The sequence below is a fragment of the Nomascus leucogenys genome, chromosome X (genome assembly GCF_006542625.1).
Source record: "Nomascus leucogenys isolate Asia chromosome X, Asia_NLE_v1, whole genome shotgun sequence".
Lineage (NCBI taxonomy): Eukaryota > Metazoa > Chordata > Mammalia > Primates > Hylobatidae > Nomascus > Nomascus leucogenys.
This window is the reverse complement of record NC_044406.1, coordinates 94542024-94563847: the sequence shown is the minus strand read 5'-3', so window position 1 is coordinate 94563847 and position 21824 is coordinate 94542024. Positions and strand designations below refer to the sequence as shown.

General features: G+C 40.9%; 1 protein-coding gene across 3 annotated transcripts in view; it reads right to left on the bottom strand.

The window, feature by feature from the left end:
• MID2 (midline 2) overlaps positions 1–21824 on the bottom strand; it is a 111451-nt gene that overhangs the window by 59099 nt on the left and 30528 nt on the right. The window lies entirely within an intron of this gene.

Here is a 21824-nt window from a genome sequence, read left to right as displayed (position 1 = left end):
AGGGGAGGCTGCAAGCGGTAATCCCTAGGAACTAAAGAAATGAACCCCAGAGACACCTCCAGCAGGAGAGCCAGCTCCCTCCAGCCCTGCTCCTCTGGGTCCACCCCATCCTCCCCATCCAGCTTCTCTCTCTCACTTGCCCCCTCCTAGAAATCTTCACCCTGGACAAGTCCCAGTCTCACTCTTGCCTCTCCAACAGATGCCTGGTGAATTTGACCCCAGTAAGGTCCAGGTGCCCTTCTCTCTACAGGACTTAAGGCAGATTAAGGGGGATCATGGCAAGTTTTCAGATGACCCTGACGTTGTATAGAGGCTTTCCAGAATATAACCCAAGTATCTGAACTCTCCTGGAAAGACATTATGTTACTTTTGAATCAAACCCTAACACTGAGAAGCACGCCATTCTGCAGCTGACAGAGGGATTTAGGGATGAGCTTAGTATCACATATATTGTCAGGGAAGGAGTCAAACTTTATCCAATTGGAAGGGAAGCAGTACGATTGGATGACCCTAAATAGGATCCCAATATTGAGATGGGAGAGTGGAAGAGGAGACACTTTAGGTGTCCATGATGGAGGGCTTACGTAGGACCAGAACTAAGCCTCTCGGTTATACGAAGCTACCCATGACAGACCAGGGATTTGATGAGAATCCTACTGCCTTCCTGGAGAGGCTAAGAGGGGCCTTGTTAAGCATATCTCTCTATCTCCCAATTCAGTCGAGGGACAACTAATCCTAAAGGATAAATTTATTACTCAGGTAGCCCCTGATGTTAGGAGGAAACTGCAGAAACAGACCCTGGGACTAGATAGTACTTTGGTGAATCTCCTGAAAGTGGCCACCCTGATCTTTTATAATAGAGATGGGGGGTGCAGGAGAGAGAGAGAAAACACAGGAAAGAAGCAGAGGGTTTAATGGCCACCATGAAAGCCCATAAACCCCAGAATTCCTGAGGTGCACCTGTTAACTGCTACGGATATAGTATGCCAGGACATTTTAGAAAGGATTGCCAAGGCAGCATGAGGAAGCCACCTCGACCCTGTCCAATCTGCAATGGGGACCACTGGAAGGCAGACTGTCCCCAGGGAGGCTGGTCACCAGGTCCAGAGCCAATCTCCCAAATGGTCCAGCAGGACTGATGGGTCCCAGGGCTCCTCTCCATAGCTCCAGTGGTCCAGACCACCATTACCATCCAGGAGCCCCGGGTAGTTCTGAAAATCGAGGGGAGGAAAGTGGACCTCCTTTTGGACACTGGGGTTGGTCCCTTGGTTCTCCTCTCCAATCCGGGCCCCTTCTCCTCTCTTAGTACAAATGAGAGGGGTATCTCAGAAAGGCTCTTAACCCTGTATTTTTTCCAACCCTTTAGTTGTAGTTGGGGAGACCTGTTGTTCACCCATGCCTTTCTAATTATGCCTGAGAGCTCAACTCCTCTGTTGAACCAGTATACTCTGGCCAGTATGGGGACCACCACTCTGATGGCATCCGAACAAACTAGTTGTCTCCCCCTAGTGAAGACTGATATTAACACAGAAGTTTGGGCAATTCAAGGGAAAATTGGCCAAGCCACAAACGTCATACCAGTCCAGGTTCACCTTAAGGATCCCACCTCATTTCCTAATCAGAAATAATATCCCCTGAAACCAGAAGTTAGGAAAGGACTAGAAGCCATCATTGATAACAAGGTTGCAGGGCCTCCTCAAACCCTGCAACAGCCCTTGTAATACTCCGATATTGGGAGTACAAAAACCCAACTGGGAATGGAGACTAGTTCGGTACCTCCATCTCATTAATGAAGCTGTGGTTCCATTACACCCAGTGGTTTCCAATCTGTATACCCTGCTACCTCAAATACCTGAAGGAACTAAATGGTTCACAGTTCTGGACCTAAAGGATGCCTTCTTCTGCATACCATTACACTCTGACTCCCAGTATTTGTTTGCATTTGAGGATCTCTCTAACCAAACTACCCAGTTAACCTCGACAGTGTTACCTCAGATTCTGAGACAGCCCTCACTTGTTTGGGCAGGCATTGTCAAGAGACCTCTCTGAGTTTCTTTATCCTCAGGTTAAAGTTTTACAATATATAGATGACATTCTCCTCTGTGCTCCAACTGAGGAAACCTCTCAGGAGGGTAGTCAGGCTCTTCTCAATTTTCTGGCTAATAGAGGATATAAGGTTTCAAAATCTAAAGCTCGTCTCTGTCAGACTTCAGTGAAGTACCTTGGTCTGATCTTGTCAGAGGGGACCAAAGCACTGGGCAAAAAAAGGATTAAGTCCATCTCCTCCTTTCCCCTCCCCAAAACCCTCAAGCAACTGAGGGGATTCTTAGGTATTACAGGATTCTTCAGACTATGGATACCTGGGTATGGTGAAATAGTTTGTCCTTTATATCACCTAATAAAGGATACTCAGGCAGCTAAAACTCACTCTCTAATTTGGGAACCAGGGACTAGAAAAGCCTCTGACCAACTAAAACAAACCTTGCTTAAGGCAGCAGCCCTTAGTCTCCCCATAGGGAAGATGTTTAATCTTTATGTGTCAGAAGCAAAGCAAATGGCCCTGGGAGTTCTAACACAAGCCCGCATCCAGCTCAGCAGCCTGTAGGCTACCTAAGTAAGGAGCTTGATTTGGTAGCCAAAAGATGGACAGCCTGCCTCCAGGCAGATGCGGCAGTAGCCTCGCTGGTACCAGAGGCTACTAAGTTAACCATGGGGAATAACTTAACTGTTTGCACTCCACATAATGTGTCAGGACTGCTGTCTTCTAAGGGGAATCTCTGGCTAACAGACAACTGCCTCCTCGTGTATCAAGTTCTGCTATTAGAGGGATCTGAAGTCCAATTAAGAACCTGTCCCTCCCTAAATCCAGCCACCTTCCTCCCAGAGGAAGCTGGGAAGCTTGAACATGATTGTGAACAGCTAGTAGTACGGACCTATGTGACCAGAGAGGATCTCAAGGAAACCCTCTTAGAGAACCCAAACTGGATTCTCTTTACAGACAGAAGTTCTTTTGTAGAACAAGGGATACATAAAGCAAGGTATGCAATAGTTACTCTGAATGATATTGTCGAGAGCATGTCTCTCTACTCAGGGACAAGTGCTTAATTAGCCAAACTAATTGCCATCACAAGGGCACTCAAATTAAGCAAAGGAAAAACAGTTAACATTTGCACTGATTCTAAGTATGCTTTCCCAGTCCTCCGTGCCCATGCCACTATCTGGAAAGTGAGAAACTTCCTCACAGGTAATGGGAGTCCCATTAAATACCATTAGGAAATTAATAGACTATTATCCTCGGTTTTTCTCACATGTGAAGTGGCAGTAATACATTGTAAAGGCCACCAAAAAGGTATGGATGAAGTAGCCAAGCAAAATAGATTGGCAGACCAAGCAGCTAAATCAGCAGCAACAAAGCCTCAGATTTCTGATCCGCTTGAAGCCTCACTGATCTGAGAGGGCCCCTTAAGAGAAATATAATCTAAATATTCTCTTGTGGAAATAGAATGGGCAACCTCTCAGGGATACATCTTTCAGTCCCCAGGATGGCTACAATTGGAGGACAGCAAGCTTCATCTACAGGCTGCTGACCAATGGAAAGTTCTTAAAATCCTTCACCAAGCCTTCCACCTACGTAAGGATGAAACCTATCAGTTGGCCCAGAAATTGCTCTCAGGTAAAAACCTGATACAGTTAAACAGATCATTAATGCTTGCTAGACCTGCCTTTAAAATAATCCCCTTAATCGACAGCTTCTTCCCCCAGGAATCCAAAGGACAGGAGGCTATCCGGGGGAAGACTAGCAAGTGGATTTCACCTATATGCCAAAAGCAAGAGGCATCCAGTGTCTCCTAGTGTGGATAGATGCCTTCACTAACTAAGTAGAAGCAATTCCATGTCAGATGGAGAAAGTCTCCGAGGTGATAAAAGTACTAATTAATGAGATAATTCCTTGCTTTGGACTCCCTAAGTACCTCCAGAGTGATAATGGCCCCTGTTCAAGGCAGCTGTCACCCAGGGGGTCTCAAAGGCACTAAGCATACAATATCATCTTCATTGTGCTTGGAGACCACAATCCTCAGGAAAGGTAGAAAGATGAATGATATTATCAAAATGCACCTCAGGAAGCTGTCTTAGGAGACTCGTCACCCCTGAACTACCCTTCTCCCCATAGCCCTACTACATGTTAGAAACACCCCTCTAAAGCTGGGTTTGAATTCCTTTGAAATTATGTATGGATGGCCTTTTCTCACCAATGATTTCTTGCTAGACCAAAAAACCTCTGATTTGATTAAACATATAACTTCTTTGGCCCATTTCCAACAGGAACTGAAACAACTGTTGGAGGTCCAATCCCAGGAACTAGGGCCACCTCTATTCAACCCAGGGGACCTAGTACTGGTAAAGGTACTTGCTTCCCTTTCTCCCTCTATAAGCCCAGATTGGGAGGGATTATACTTCTTTCTACTCTTATGGCACTGAAAGTCACTGGAATAGATCACTGCATTCACTATACCCGAGTAAAGGCCTGGGAAGCTGACAGAGTTACCTGCATCAACCCAGAAGAGAACCCAAAGTACCAATGTGAAAAGATTGGGGAACTCAAGCTAAAAATCACAAAAGATAAGTGTTAATAACTAACCTTCCATGGATATCCTCTTTATAGTCTTGCCTAGGCTTGTTGTTTTTACCTCCATTCTGTGCTATACCATGGGGAATAATGTTGTTTTCAGAATGATTAGCATATTTCACTTCTTATTTCTGTAATCTTCGGCATTAGATTCCCTCCTTTTAACTCCTCTTTGGACATATTTTGGTCCATGCATACTTAACCCTGTAAAACTTGTTTCTTTGCACATAGAGGCCATCAAACTCCAAACAGTCAGGCAACCAGAACCTCGGACAATGGCTCCCTTTTGCTGGGGACCCTCAGGTACACCTCAGGGAGGAATCTGACTACTGTTCTTCCCATACTCACACCTCCTGTAAGCAGGAAGTAGTTAAGACCAGTCATCGTCCATATTACACCAGAGTTAGATGTGCCTCTTCAGAGGAGGGAAATGACAGGGACAGGAGGCAGGGAAATTCTGGGCAGAAGAGGGTAGGTCTCTGGTGAAGGTCTCGCCCTCAAGCCTGGAACCGTGGCCCAAAGTGAGAACATGCATTCCTATTTTATCGCTTGAAAGCTGCCTTTTCCAAAACCACCCATACCCCACCCTGCCCCCCATCCTGTGCCCATAAAAACCACAGGGTTCGCCAGCAGAGAGAAGAGGAGAAGCAGCTGGACATTGGAGACTATGGTTGGAAGTTTGAGAGAAGCAGCTTGACTTCAGAGGGACGGCTTTACAGTGTTGCTTAGAAGAGGAGTCCAGCCGGGGACAGCTAGACTCTGGGGGAAAATGATCGTCCCGCTCTGTCCCCTTTTCAGCTCCCCTTCCTGCTGAGAGCCACTTTCATTGGCAATAAAATCCCCCACATTTACCATATCCAATTTGTTCATGCGACCTCATTCCTCTTGGATGTCGAACAAGAACTCAAGTGCAAGTGCAAAAGGCTGTCACACTGACCCTCCACTGAGCTGTTAACACTTAAGCCATTCACGGACAGCAAAGCTAAAAGAGCATTGACTGTAACACTCTTTCTGGGGCTTCAGGGGATATGGGCACCCCCCTAGATGCTGCTGTGGGGAAGCACAGTTTTGCTCCTGCCAGCACCCAAAAGCACTTGCCCCAGCTCCTTCACCTGCTCATCTGCGCTCTCCCTCCTGCAAGGGGTGGAACACAGTGGGGCCAAGCAAGTGGAGTCTGCCCCTCCTGGCACTGAAGTGGCTGACTAGTTCTGGCACCCGTGCACTCCAGTTCCTGCCAGCAAAGGGGTCAGGGAAATTTTCTGCTTGAATACTCCTAAATAACCTTGTAATCAAAGAGGAAAATGAAACTAGAGTTGTTAATTTTATAGAAAATAATGAAAGAGCACACACTAAATACCAAAATATATGGGATACAGTTAAAGCTCTACTCAGGAAAATATATAAAAATGGAAAATACAGGAATTCACTCAATTTAAGAAACTGGAAAAGGAATATAAAATGAAAGTAAATAGAAGGAGGAAATTCACTTTTAAAAAGCTCAAACTAATAAAATCAAAATGAAACTAACTTACATGGGATAATTAATATCAAAAGCTGCTTCTTTGAAATTATTTATTAAGGAAAAAGGGAGAAAATAAAACAAAAATACAATACTAACAATGGAAAAGGAGATACACTTATAGATATAGACAATAGTATGCTGATAACCATTTAACAATTGGCTCTCAAAAAAAAAAAGCCACAATTTGTAGTGCTTGCTGATTTCCATGGCATGAAAACTTACACTTCAGTGGATTTTAAGCTACCAATGTATAGACACCAAACCAAAATATGGGAAGAATGCACACAATTGGAAAGTCAGCACCAGCACACCATTGGAGAGATATTAATTATAAGGGAATATCATATGCAACATTTAGCACATGATTTTAAAATCTGTTAAATGCTTTTACCCAAGAAGGAGTAACAAAACCTCAAGAATCTAATAACTTTAGACCAGATTGGAAGGGTGATTAACAATCTGTAATGTTTTTTAAGGCTCCAGACCTAGATGGTTTTAGAGCTGAGTTCCATAAACTTTGAAAGAATAAATCATTCTCATGCAACTTAAACTATTTAAGACCACAGAGGAAGACAAAAAGGTCTCAAATGCATTTACTAGATCTAGTATAATTCCACAATATCAGAAACCTAAAAATGATATCAGAAATAGTAAGGGTATAGATTGATTTCAGTTCTGAATATATAGAGAAAAATGTTTAACAAAAGCAGCAGGGCAACAAAAGAATAAAATACCATAACCAAACACTTTTTATTCCAAATATGAAAGAATGATTCAAGATTAGAAAAAAATCAACATATAGGGTTATATTAATATATTCTAAAAGGTTTTTAAACAAAATCAGTAGCCAGTCCAAGTGAAAATTCTAAATAAAACAGCGTTCAAATATAATAAATAGCAAACTTGATACTAAATGGTGAAATGCTAAGGCCCTTTCCAGTAACCTTATGAACAAGGCAAGGATGTCTGATATCACCATAGTGTTTTAAATGTTTTAGCTGAGGCAAAAGCAAGTCAGAACATGAAATAATTGGTATAAATATTGGTAAAGGAGATATAAGTGCCTCAGATAAACCCGAGACTCTAGGTTTTTTTAAAAATATAAGGTTGCCAATATGGTAAGATTATTATACACAAGAAAATATATAAAATCAAAAGCTTTTCTCCGTATGCTTTTAAAAATGGAAATAGAAAAGTAACCCATTCACAGCACAGACAAGAGTACAAAGTACTTAGGAATCAACAACAACAACAACAACAAAAATGTACTGTACCTATTTGAAGAAAACAACTAAATATTAAAGAGACGGTCCCAAAAATAAAATCTGAAAAAATGCAAAGATATACCATGATTTTGGATACGAAGACATACCATAGGAATGTCTTTCTTCCAAAAACTAATACACAACTGTAATATAGTGATAATCACAATCCAAACTGAGTATATTTTGTAACTATACAAAATTATTTTAAAGTTCATATGGAGACACAAATATGTAAAAATATGGAGAAACAAATATTTAAGAATAGTAAGGAAATATCAGATATTACCAAAAAGTCAGTATAATCAAAATAGTAAGGTATTGGTGTAAGAATGGAAAATTAAATCAATGGAACAGAATAGATTCTAGAATAGAAGCAAGTACATATGGAAATCCAATATATGGCAATGGTAGCATATCCACTCAACAGGAAAAGGACTATTCTTTTAATAAATGGGCTTAGCATAATAGTTATCTATCTGAAAGGAAACACAACTACATGCCCTAAAATACATTTCAAAATCTCATATTCTAAAACAAATTCCAGGTACATTAAAGACTTAAAATATAAAAAATAAAACCACCAAAAATATGAAAAGAAAGTTTAAGGAGGGGGAGACCTTTCACAAGCCAGAAAAACCAGAAGCCATACAGAAAATAAAGACAAAAGACAAACTGGGAGGAAAATATCACAACACGTGACAGGTAAAAGGTTAATAATATATATTATCTCTATCTAATCTATATCTATGTCCTTTTCCTCACCTAATCAACTTTTCCTGGCCAAATTCATTCACTTTCATGGTTTTAAGTGTGACCTATATGCTAATCATGGAAGCATAGATTGATCTCCCTTAAATTTGTGGTGTCCAACTTCAAGCAGGCTCTCAAAGTTTCTTATTAATTCTGTGTTTCTCTTAACAGCTCTCTCTATATCTCCACAGTAGCGATCTCTACCATCTACAAAGCTTCAACCCTACCACCTCCCTTCTCACTCACAGTAAAATCGTAGTAAATGATTTTACTTCCTTTGTCACAGAGAAAATAAAATTTATCCCAGGGAATTATTTTAAGTTCTCACAAAACAATAAGGAAACAATCATCTTTCCTTTCTCCTGTTACAAAGAAGTGATATATCTCTCTAGAAAGTTCATCAGTCCTCTCCTAGAGGCTTTGCATTCCATCCTCTTCTAGCTTCTTGGGGTCCTCATGTGATTAATCTTCTTCCCTTTCCTTCAGCCAACCTCTCTTCTGGTTCCACTCCTTCCCATTGACATTTCAAGATATTTAAGTCTTTCAAATCATTATTTAAAAGATCATCTATTCACTTATTCTGAAAATACTTTCTTCTTTCGGCTTCCATGAGACAAATTTTCCTAGTTTTCCTTCTGATCATTCCAACTCCTTTGTCTGTCCCTTAAATGTCAGTATTCTGAGAGTTCTAGCACACTGACTTAGGTGACCTCATCCATTTCTAAGGCTTCAGTTACCCTCTATGTGCCAGTACCTTGCTTAACTTTTTTAATTTTAAGAGCTTTATTGATATATAATCTACATGCCACAAAATTCACCCATTTTAAGTGGGCAACTCAATAATTTTGGTAAATTTACGGAATTTTGTAACCATTACCACAATCCAATTTTAGAACAATTCCATCACTTCAAAAAGATCCCCATTTGCCTTAATTATATTTATCTCTATCCTAAGTCTCTCTCCTGAAATTTAGACCTATATAACTAACTGCTTACTGGACATTTCATTTGCATAACTACAGGCACTACAAACTCAGTGTTTCCAAACTGAAGTCGTCTCTTTCCTACATCCTGTTCCATTAAATCTGATTCTTCTCTAATGTTCCCTAAATGAATGAACGGTATCACCAGCTCCTCAGAAACCCAGGGCTTCATTCTTAACTTCTCTTTCTTATTATCCAGTTAATCATCACATCCCCTATATTTACCTCATAAATATAATTCAAATCTATCCTTTTCTATCATCTTCCCTTATATTTCACTAAATCTGTCCACCAAAATCTCTTCCCTGAATTAATATATCCATCCAACAAATATACATTGAGTGCCTATTATGTGCCAAGCACGATGCTTATACAGTCTCCTAATTGGCCCGTCTGTCTCCAATCATTTATTTTCCCAATGTGTACTTAACCCATCAGAGGGGCAGTATAAACTTTTAAAAAAACACACTACAGGCCGGGCGCGGTGGCTCATGCCTGTAACCCCAGCACTTTGGGAGGCCGAGGTGGGCGGATCACAAGGTCAGGAGATCGAGACCATCCTGGCCAACAAGGTGAAATCCCATCTCTATTAAAAATACAAAAAAAAAAAAAATTAGCTGGGCATGGCGGCACATGCCTGTAATCCCAGCTACTTGGGAGGCTGAGGCAGGAGAATCTCTTGAACCTGGGAGGTGGAGGTTGCAGTGAGCCGAGATCTCACCACTGAACTCCAGCCTGGAGACAAATGGAGACTCCGTCTCAAAACAAAACAAAACAAAAACAAAAAACAAAAAACACTACACCCGTGCTTAAAGTGGCTTCATACTAAATTTCAATTAGCTTCCCTTTGACCTTAGAATAAATGCCAAACTTCTTAGCATGGCTTTTAATGTCCTCTGTAATCAGGTCCCTCCATGCCTCTCTAGTCTCATTTCTACACTCCCCTTGGATAAATCACTTAGCTATATGAGTTTCCTCATCTGAAAAATGGGGATAATAATAGTGCCTGTCTCAGAGGTAGCTGAGAGGATTAAATGAGATAATACATGTAAAGCACTTGGCATGACACCTGGAGCACATTAAGTGTTAATAAACAATAGATATTAATGATGGTAATGATGTTAGCCCTCTTTGATCTCCCTCTCCCCCAAACTACTACAGCACTTACAGTTATTGTCACACAGTTTAAATTATTTTATATTGATTGGCAGTGCATCATACTGTTAGCTCTGCTTTCTCAACTGGACTATAAAGTCCTTGAAGACAGGGATAGAGACTTAATACACCTGCTACTATATTCCTCTGTATTACATAACACTATGCTAAACCCACAGCGGAGCTTAATATTTTTTATAAAGGTCCACTTAGGAACACTACTTGCTTTCAACCTCTGAGCTAATGATGTGTCACTGGGTTAGCATGGGGTTTGGCAGTACTCACTGTAGGTCAGTGTTGTGTGTTTTGTTTTTTGTTTTTTTTTTCAGTTGCTTTGCTGCTGATATCCTGTTTTTGACAGAAATGGAGTACGAAAGCATGAAGGTGTTAATTTTACTCTCTGGCCTGCAGACAATATGCAATTTGCATATTCATCTGTGATATCATATTTTTACTTCTTAAATGTAAGTGTTCTCTGTGAGCTCCCAATATAATATAAATTCCATTTCATTCTAAAGCCAATGGAATCCTCCTGAAATGGTTTGAATTTCTTGACTGTTGAGTGGGTGGCAATTGGAATCCCAGAATATCCCCAGGGTTCTAGAAGATTCGAAGCTCTTCAGATGCTAGAACACACCACAAATTTGGCAGGAGTTTCATTATATGTGCACTATAGAGTAAACTGGCATCTTGTAATTGTTTCTCCTTCCTTTTCACATACCACTGTTATCCTTCCCTGCCTAGGTCGCTCACCCTCTTCTCTAATCCTCCTCATGTCCTGGGCTTTCCCCTGCACCTGAGATTTTTCTAATAAGACATCTTTGGACATTCGTAAACCTGCCATTCTATGCCAGTGCAAAACTATCCATATATAGATTGGGATGAGGGAGCTCAGGATGGAACTGTGTCATTCTACGCAACTAGCATTGGTGCTATACACTTTTAGCTAGAGTTTTTTTGGTTTAGAAATTATTCCAAAGCCAATGATTGTTTTGTGCCTTTGATGTTACTCAGGAGAAGCTGGAACAGGCTTGGGATATGGAGAAGAGGAGGAAAACCTTCTCTCAAGGAAAGAGTCAATGTTTCTCATCAGAGAAAACAAAAGGCAACATCCTCCAGTTGTGTCCCAGTTTCTCCCCTTATATGGGGAAAACATCAAAGGACTGAAAAGAACCCTTTGGGGCAGGCGGGGGGCGGAGTGGGAAACAGAGGTCAAAGCAATCCTCATGACCCAGTTTAAACACTAATTCTCTCACTGGGCATATATCCTTTTTTCCACATACATCCTCTTTACACATACAACCCCCTCCCCAGACACACATAAGAGATGAACAGCCAGGCACAGCCATCTATGAAATAGACAGATGCATAGCACGTGCAGAGGCATTATGATGCATGCTCTGGAGAGATTATCATCACAAAGAAAGGCTTGCCCAAATATTGCTCTAGTATCACACCACATCATTCCCACATGGGCACACGCTCACATAATACTGGTTTTCTGTCCTTACCCAGACCATAAGCACAATAATCAGCGACTTGCAAAACACTGCACATGGAGCCATGGGTTGTTAGTTTTGCCCCTCTTTTTTAATACAGCACAGTCATTAAGAGCAAGGACCTCAGTAAAATTAGATGCAAACTCTTAATTTGCCACCTATGATTTTATACAAATAAGTTACCCCTGTGTGCCTCAGTTACCCCATCTGTAAGATGAGAATGAGAATCATACGTACTTCATTGGGTTATTGTATGGATTAAATGAGCTAATGTATTTAAAGCCCTTAGGAATAATTAAGAGTTCTTAGGACTGGCTGAGATAGGGTAAACTTGGATTCAAGATTTGATTTAGGTGAGAGGAGAGGTAGTAGGAATAGACAGAGGCATTGGATTCTCTTTCTGTCTTGAGGTAGTAAATAGCTGATTTCCTGGCTGTATGTGTACTTCTAAGTAATCATTCCATCAAAAGACACCATTAATGGTAGCAATGCATTCACTCTTTTTTGAGGAAATCTATATATTTGCAGTCATTGTGGTATTATATTTGTTATTTATAGCCTGTTCTAAATGTGCAAACATTAATTATACTTTTGAGAGTACATCTTTACTGCCAAACTCTTAGTAACTGTTAAGAAACCCTGTGTCTCATGGAGACTACTTTTACCCTGAAACATGGTCATGTACAGCCCTAGAATGAGGACCCATCCTGGCAGTCTCAGCAAGAAAATATGGGTCCCAGCGTAAACTCTATGGCTGAGGACAGTGTTGATACCTGGAGCTGCCCACACTATTTTCACCCCCCATGGCACAAAAATAATCTGAGCAAGTAAATGTCTAATTGAGGGTATTATTGCTTCCTTCCACCAACTCTAGGCAACTCCCTCTCCTCTGTACCCCATGAAGGGCTGTCAGAATATGAAGAGCTGCTCTGGGCTATTAAATGTAGGCCAATGGCAGGAGTACATAAGAGGCTTACCACGGATTCAGGAACGCCAGGCCCCCAAACAGACCATATGCTTTTCTAGAGCTAGAGCTATTTAGTGGAGAAAAACAAAGGGTTTTCTGGAGCTGTCTCCTACCTATCTGAGCACAAATGAATCAGTGGCAAGTAAACCAACAACTTCTCCACTAGGCCGCACAGTGCAATGGAAAGAACATGGACTTTGGAGTGAGAGAAATGTAGAACTGCATCCCAGCTTACTCTGGCCTTCAAGTTCCTCACTTGCAAAATGGGAATATTAACCAGCTGTATCACAGGGTTGTCATAAACACTAAGTGAGATTAGAAATGATGTCTCTAGCACGGTGCCCAGAACAAATTATTCAAGTAAGATTCTCTTCCTCCCAATCCTTGCTTACCATACCACAGAGCTGGACTCCTCTAGACAGGCAGAGACAGTAAGGACATCTCAATGGCTGTGTGCCTATCTGCTGTGGTGATGGTTGTTTTGGTTTCAAGTCTGGGTTTTTAAAAAATTTGTTTGGTTTTGGTTGGGTTGATGGCAGGAGAGATTAGAGGTAAAAGTGGAACTGGAAACATTTCCAGGTATAGGATAAGCTTGATAGAGCCTTAGCTGAATTATTAGGATTCCATTAACTTTCCAAGAGCACACTGGAAATGGGGAATTTGGGTGGATTGTGAAAATAGGGGAGCAAACAAGAGGAGCCAAAATTAAGCAAGTGTTCTGGTCATTTAGTGAGTGACCTGGAATTTGAACACAGAAATGGGAACTAGAGGAGGGATGGGAAATGGGACTGTAAGATAAGCTTCACTGTGCCAAAGGAAAAGTGCAAAAGTGGGATGAAAGTGCATTCCTATGTGAACTGTTTCAGCTATGAAGACATGACCACACCTGAAAGCCTATCTGCCCTATAGATGTGAGGGAGGAGGGGGAGGAGAACAATATTAATCCTAACTAATTTTATCCTTAAACCCTGTCATGTGTTAACACCCTCCAAGTATTTCAACTGCAACATTTAATGTCTTCAAAAATGTTACTTTACTGACATATATGAAGAATTGTCACAAAGTATTTTTTAAAAAGGATTGAATGCATTAGGTCTCTGAAAAATTATAAAGCACTTTCTTTTCTAGTATAAAAATAGGCTATGACCACACACTGGATTGCACAGTTAACTTAGGTTTTTCATCTATATTAAATGTCAATTGTTATATTCTTAATAAGATTGAATGTAATACTCTGAATTAGTCATTACAGTAGCATAAATGAATAGACTGACTGGATCACTGCACTTATTTTCCATTTTTCATGGAAACAATTTTCTCCACCTATAATTCCACAGTGGTTTCAAACTAGGTATTTCATTTTCACAAGACACTAGTAGCTCAAATCTTTCTCAGGTGCCCTTAAGTCTGCTCCCCTTGCTCTTCCATCTCTCACAAAAATAATCACAGAACATTTTTGCTAATAAACATTTTAAATCGCAAATACAAAATTATAGAACTCTCTCTTTTTAAAATTACTAGAGATGAAAGCATGTGACCCTCCCTAAAACTTTTCTTTTGGCTTTGCTTAAAGGCAGTAATCAAGAAGAATTTGGGCAGGATAATGGGCAAATTTACTTAAGTATCAACACGAAGAATCTTTTGGATATTCTTGCAGAAGGGCAGTAAATGTTTCCTTACTAAATAAAATTTGTTTAAATTAGTAACTGCAAACTAGCAGCTTATTGAGCACAATAACACTTTTTAGTCTATCACATCTGCAGAGTTACTGGTGGGCTATGTAGAGTCACATGGCTGAGATACCCAATATTTTTGCTGCTGCAATTTCATTACCACTTCCTCTTCCCAAGAAAAGTTCTAGCTGATATATATAAAATTTGAAATTGGTTATGAGTATTTGGGAATGATTGTTCTCCCCACTCTCAGAGATAGTGATAAAAAGCTTTGGAAGTCCTGAGGTCAGGGCTAGGAATCTCTGGCAAAATGTGTAGTGCCCAAAATTACTACTACTAGTACTACTGCTACTAGCAACTGTTCCTGCGATTACACCTCCTCTTCCTCTTTCTCCTTCTTTCCCTCCTCCTCCTCCTCCTGCTACTATGACTAGTACTACCACCACCACCGTTTATTGAGCTTTGACTATATATGCCAGGCACAGTAGCATGTACTTTACATGTATTGCCTTTCTCTTCAATGTATTATTAGTCCAAATTTTATGGATGGTGAAACTGAGGCTCAGGAAAAGTATGTGTTCAAGGCTGCACAGCTAACATGACTCCTGTCTGTCCAACTCCAAAGCTGTCACAGCACACTGCCTCCCAGGATGTATATACCATTTTTAGGAGAGGCAAGTTGTAGAAACTAAGGCTACAGTGTCCTGGGTTGGAGACAAAGCTGGACACCAAGTCAGGGAGGGAAGGGAAGCATATGTGGATGAACGCAGTGGATCTAGTGATTCCTTTTTTTTTTGAGATGGAGTCTGGCTCTGTCGCCCAGGCTGGAGTGCAGTGGCGCGATCTCAGCTCACTGCAAGCTCCGCCTCCCGGGTTCACGCCATTCTCCTCCCTCAGCCTCCCGAGTAGCTGGGACCACAGGTGTCCGCCACCTCGCCCCGCTAATTTTTTGTATTTTTTTTTTTAGTAGAGACGGGGTTTCACCGTGTTAGCCAGGATGGTCTCGATCTCCTGACCTCGTGATCCACCGCCTCGGCCTCCCAAAGTGCTGGGATTACAGGCGTGAGCCACCGAGCCCGGCCGGATCTAGTGATTCCTATTGTTAACTCACCAATAGCAGAATAATACACAAACAGAGCATTTATGAGTCTGACTTTTCTGCTCTTCGAAAGGATAATAATTACCACCTTATTTCTTGCTTCACCTTCGTGATCAGACTTCTTGCAACCTGCATTTCCTTTTGTTTGTTTGTCTGTTTTGCTTCACCTTCGTGATCAAACTTCTTGCAACCTGCATTTCCTTTTGTTTGTTTGTCTGTTTTGAGACAGAGTTTCCCTCTTGTCGCCCAGGCTGGAGTGCACGATCTCGGCTCACTGCAACCTCCACCTCCTGGGTTCAAGCAATTCTCCTGCCTCAGCCTCTTGAGTAGCTGGGATTACATGTGTCTACCACCACACCTGGCAAATTTTTGTATTTTTTGTAGAGACGGGGTTTCACCATGTTGGCCAGGCTGGTCTTGAACTCCAGACCCCAGGTGATCCACCCGCCTCGGCCTCCCAAAGTGCTGGGATTACAGGCATGAGTCACTGTGCCCAGCCCTGCATTTCCTTATAACTTACTTTCTTCCTGACCTCTTTGAATTTACGTTCCATCTTCATATTTGCATAGAACCTTCTCCCTCAAAGATGACTAATGAAATCTTCTATGCCTCTGCTCCAATTGACTCATCAAATCTTCCACATTTTGAAGGCCTCTCCTTCCTCTGAGATTTTGATCCTCTGTTTTTGTTGGTTTCCCTCATCTCTTGACTGTTCTTTGTTTCTCCTTTGCTGTCCTTCAGAATTCACATCCCTATCCCATACCCCTTGCTCACTACAAGTCATCCTCATAATGGGTCCAGGAACCACCAGCGATTAACAAGAGACATTCAACTGGCGTGTACCTTGGCCTTGCAAAACAACGTGTAATGGAGTGGTCAGGGGCACAGGCTCCAGAGCTAAAGTGCCTGTATTCAAATCCCCACTCTCTTACCTACCAGTGGCATGAACTTGGCAAAACACTTAAATATTTCTTTATCTCTGTTTATCTGTAAAGTAGAGGTATTAACAGTGTCTATCTCACAGAGCTGTTGTGAGAATTAAATGAGTTAACACATATTAAGCACTCAGCTGGAACAGAGGAAATCCTCAGTGTTACTTATTATTGTAGTCTTTAAGATAATAATGTCTAAGCCTTTGATTTTTTTCCACAAATGAATAATTTACTTTTGATATTTAATTTCCAAAATGCACATCATTCTTCAGTAATCTCCGCAAAAGCACCACAGTCTTTCTATTTATTTTTGGAAAGTCAGTTTGTTATTGTATTGTGAGTGACAAACAATTGGGTTGGAGATTTGTCACAGGTCCTCTTTTCAATCTATGCATTCTCCATGGCTTTAAGTGCTACTTAGATGCTAATGACTTCCAAGTATATCCCTTTCCCAGACCTCTCTCTTGACCTCTAAATCCAGCTAGCCAGCTTTCTACTGGACATTTCCTACCTGCCTTTCTGACCCAGAGAACAATAAAGCTTGCAGGTCTGAAAAGAACTCCTTTCATATTTCTTAACCTAGTTAAAGGGCATAGACCCATTTGACCACCTAAACTAGAACCCTGTGGATCATCATAGTATTTCTTCTCCCTCACTCCTTCACCCATTAACTGATCACCAATTAATACTGATCTACCTCCTAGAAATGTTTTGAATTTATCCCTTCTTCCCTAATCCTACTGCCACTGTCTCAAGCTGGGCCTTCATCTCTCCCTGGATCAGTAAAAATCTAACTGGTCTCTTTGTCCTCACTTTTTACCCTGGACCCTTGACCTTTGCTCCATACTCCATACAACAGCCATAGCAATCCTTCTTAAATGCAGATTTTATTCAGTTATTCACCTGCTTAAAATCCTTCCATGGCTCCCCAGACTTCTCAGGTTAAAATCTACACACCTATACATGGCCTACAAAGCTCTTCATTACCTGGGCCCAAGCTACTTACTTCTCCATACTCACCTCTTGCAATCTCATGTCTTACATTCTGGCCAAGCCAAACTTCTGATAGTTCCCTGAACGTCTCCATGCTGATCACCCTTCTGTGTTCTCGCATGTGGTCCCCTTCACTCCCTTATCTCATTTTTATTGGCAAAATTCTACTCTTATTTCAAGATAACTCATTTTTTTTTCCATTCTGCAGCCTTTCCTAAGTTTCTCAGGCAGGCCTGAGTGTTTCTTCCTCCATGCCTTCTTGTCATCATGCATTTACATTCATTACAGTAATTATCACTTCACATTCTATTTGCCATTTTACCTGTCAGGTTCTCAGCCAGTCTGTGTGTTCCTTGAGGGCAGGTGCCATTTCCTATTATCTGTATGTACCCAGTGCTTAAGGCACCATTTTCCCCATAAAATGTGCTCATTTACACCTCCACTAATACCTCTGCTTTCTGTCTCTCCAGAGGGGGTAATTATTTTTCTCCTTCAACATTTGGCTAAAATGCATTTTCTCCATTAAATTTTCCAATTATACTAATTTCACTGACTACTCCTTAAAGAGGGCTCCACCAACAAATGTATTTGTGCTCTAATGGTTTAAATTCTATTCTTTCTTCCAGCTCAACCACCCTAAAATATTTAAGGATCATCTGCTGAAATCATCCACAGCAGTGTTTTTTAAATTAATTTATTATAAAATATTTATATTTTATGCTTGGAGAAGCAGCCAGATATCTATTACATAGACTCCAAGATTCTTGCTCTTCCCAAACTAAATATCCTTCCAATGGGCAATAAGAGCATAAAGAAGAGAATACCAGCCTATCTAAAGTTTGAACTCTAAAGAGAAAGACTTCTAAAAGTGAATGAAGCTAAGACCTAGTAGCAACACAGAAAGCTGAAATTCCCCAAACTAAGGGAAACCTCTCCCTCTCTTCCACCTCATCTCCTTTCTTTCTTCTTTCTCCTAATGCTAAAGAGCAGTGCCGTCCAGCTCTTTAAAAGGATTGAGAAGAGCCAGAAGGAAATCAACCCGCCCATGGAGTTTCTGGGATGGATTAAGCCGTTGTATCACAGCAGTTCTGGAAAGAAGAAAAAGGTGGCACACAAAATATACAGGAAAGTGCTTTAATTTACTCAGTGCCCTAAAAGCTAAGAACAAGACTAAATAAGTAAAATTGAAAGGGCTATACTACATTCATTTGTATTTTCTGCACTGTGTGCTGCTCTATAAATACTCTTTCTCACTATATACTGTGTTTTCCCTAACTAGACTGAAAGTTCCTGGAGGTCATCAACCACATATATTTCTTTTGTAGCCCCCAAATTGCCCACCACACTGAGTACACAGTGTATGCTCAATAAATGCTGTTGACCAACTGATTACTAAGTATTTAACTATATTTGCGCCTCGCTATGTTTTAGAATGCCTATTATTCACAGAACCACGGAGTATTGGAAGCGAAGAGGAAGTACTCATCTGTTGGTATACATTTTCCCTTGGCTATGCATTATACAGAGGTTTCCTTTGGAAATGTAAACAAAGGATGCCTGATGAGCCAGGACAAAGAACTATATATAGAGATCAAGTGGCTATCGTAGCAAGGTCAAAGCATGCCCTTCCTTAATTAGATTAAAGGGAGTCTTGGAGCTGCCTCTACCTCCTTCCCATGCTCTCCAGCCCCAACAGAAAACATTTTCCAACCACCCATCTACTGAATTCTGAAACCTCCAGCAGCAATTATAACAAGCTACATTACCATAGAAGTCGGCTAACAAATCTGTAGTGATCTTAATCTCTGTTTCTGTTATAATAGGAAGACTGCAGCTTTGTTTACTTTCTGAGGAGAATAGAAAACAGGGAGAAAGAATCACGATAGGGAGGCAGTATTTATGGCCCTTTTATGAAAAGTCAATTTGCGACAAAAACATTTGCAGACAATAAAGAAGGGGAACAGGTTTGACAGGAAAATACCCTATTCCAGTTTTCCCAGAAGCGCCTCAGCTGGTATCCTCCGCCCCCGCCCAATGTGAAATGCCTGGTATACACTGTGAATATAGTCATTCCCTATAGATGAATCTGGATTACATACAATGAAAAAATTCCAAATCACCCATCAGTGTCTGACTTTCATGACTGACAGTATTCTACTATACATTTCATTTTCTACAGTATTTATATGCATTTATGAAGTCTCAAGTCCCTTCATTAACTAGATTTCTAATCCTGAGGTTTGTCCTGAAGGCTTTTGGAGAGACAGGCTTTGTGTTTAATGAGGATAATAAGTAACCTGGATTCACCGTATTATTAAGAGGAAGTTGGCCAGGCCCGGTGGCTCACGCCTGTAATCCTAGCACTTTGGGAGGCCAAGGCGGGTGGATTACCTGAGCGCAGGAGTTCAAGACCAGCCTGGGCAACACGGTGAAACCACGTCTCTACTAAAATACAAGAAATTAGCCGGGCATGGTGGCGTGTGCCTGTAATCCCAGCTACTTGGAAGGCTGAGACGGGAGAATCGCTTGAACCTGGGAGCGGAGGTTGCAGTGAGCCAAGATTGTGCCACTGCATTCTAGCCTGGGCAACAGAGCAAGACTCCATCTCAAAAAAAAAAAAAAAAAAAAAAGAGGAAGTTAAGGGCACATCCCTAACCTTTCAGAATGGATGATGTCATAGAAGACAGAAATGGCCTTCCATAAGCCATCCTGTAGGGTCCCTGTCATCAAAGACAGAATCCTAAACCCAATAGACTATGAAGTTAAATCCAAAAATACATTCTCACTCTCAACAATATCTCACTATTCTTTCCCAGTTCTCAATTAATGTTTATATTCAATTGTCTGTATTTCTTGCACATGTGTATCCACATCAGGGTGGATTTTTGTAGCATGTAAGCCCTCAGAGGGTAGATACTGTGCCTATGCTGTTTTCTTTATACCTGGTACAATGCCAGGCATAAAAAAGGATTGGTAAAAGTAGACCTTTTGTGTATCCAGAGCAGACAGAGGCCAACATGATCGGATTTAGCAAGCATCCATAAAAGAACCCTTCTTGAATATCTACTGTACGGGCTACTCTTTCCCCTTAATCTATTTGCATGTGGCAGCGCTAGCGTCACCTCATTAAGACTCAGGCAAGAATACTAACTTCAGGACGGAACTGTTAAAACACTGCTTGTTACCTAAAAAGCCAAAGTGGGTCCTTCCCTATTAACACAATGATGGATTGTTTTATGAGACTTGTCACTTAAAAAAAGAGTAGGGCCCTGAACATAAAGGTTTGACTGGCAGGATGGGCTGGGAAAGGTTGGAACAGGCTATGTTTGGGTGAGGCTGGCCAGGGTCATAAGCTCTTCAGAGTGGGAAGATGAGTCCTTAGAGAGGTCCTAAAGTGAATGAGCTATAAAAATAAACTGCTTACTTTGCTATTTTCACTACAACTTGTTCTGTACTTAATAGTCTTTTTGATGAGAACAAGGAAGGTGATTATAATTTCTAGCCATATTTTATTCACTATTAGCTGTTACTCTATATTCAATCATGCAAATTCTAAATCAAGGGATCTCTTATCTTGTCTCCTGCTTACAATACTCCCTTGTCCCTTTGCCAGTGTGGATGTCTTATACTGTAATCTAACAGCATAATGAGAAACTTTGACAGAGTGGAACATTAGAGGGATTCTGATTAGCTGAAAGCCATTTTGAAATACTTTATATTTGTTTCTCCCCTCTTGGAAAGAATAAGCCAGGAGAGAAAAAGAATAGAATAAAGAAAGTAACCATTCACAGCATCATGACCTGTGATACCTAGAAAGAAGTCGAAGGTCATGTTGTCAGTTCAACTCCTCATTTTATAGGTAGGAACACTGAAACTGAGAAGCTAAATGACTTAGATTCATACCACCAGTTCATGGAAGAGCCAAGTCTGAACACAATTTTCCAAATCACACTCTAGTGTTCTTTCTTTTCATTCCTTATGCTTCTTCCCTAATCCCCCACTTCATTTTACAGGCTCATATCTGAGTTTAACCAGTACTCTATGGACCCTACATACAGCACCACTCTCTTCCACAAATGGAGTGCCCAGCAGGGATTAAATTTCTATGGTATGCCCATCATACAAGTACACTCTACTTGAAGAAATTCAATACTTTAAGAAATCCAAATGATTGGGAGTCAGAAGATTACTCATATAATAAGAGGATTCTTTGCCTTACAAGAAGATTCTCCACAATCTCTTAAATAGGAATCTATAGATTGGATTAAGAGATGAGATCTTAACAAAATTGAAATAAAATAAACTTGAACTGTTACATTTGTCTGTCATACAAGTAAGATTAGAACCAGTCTATCAGGT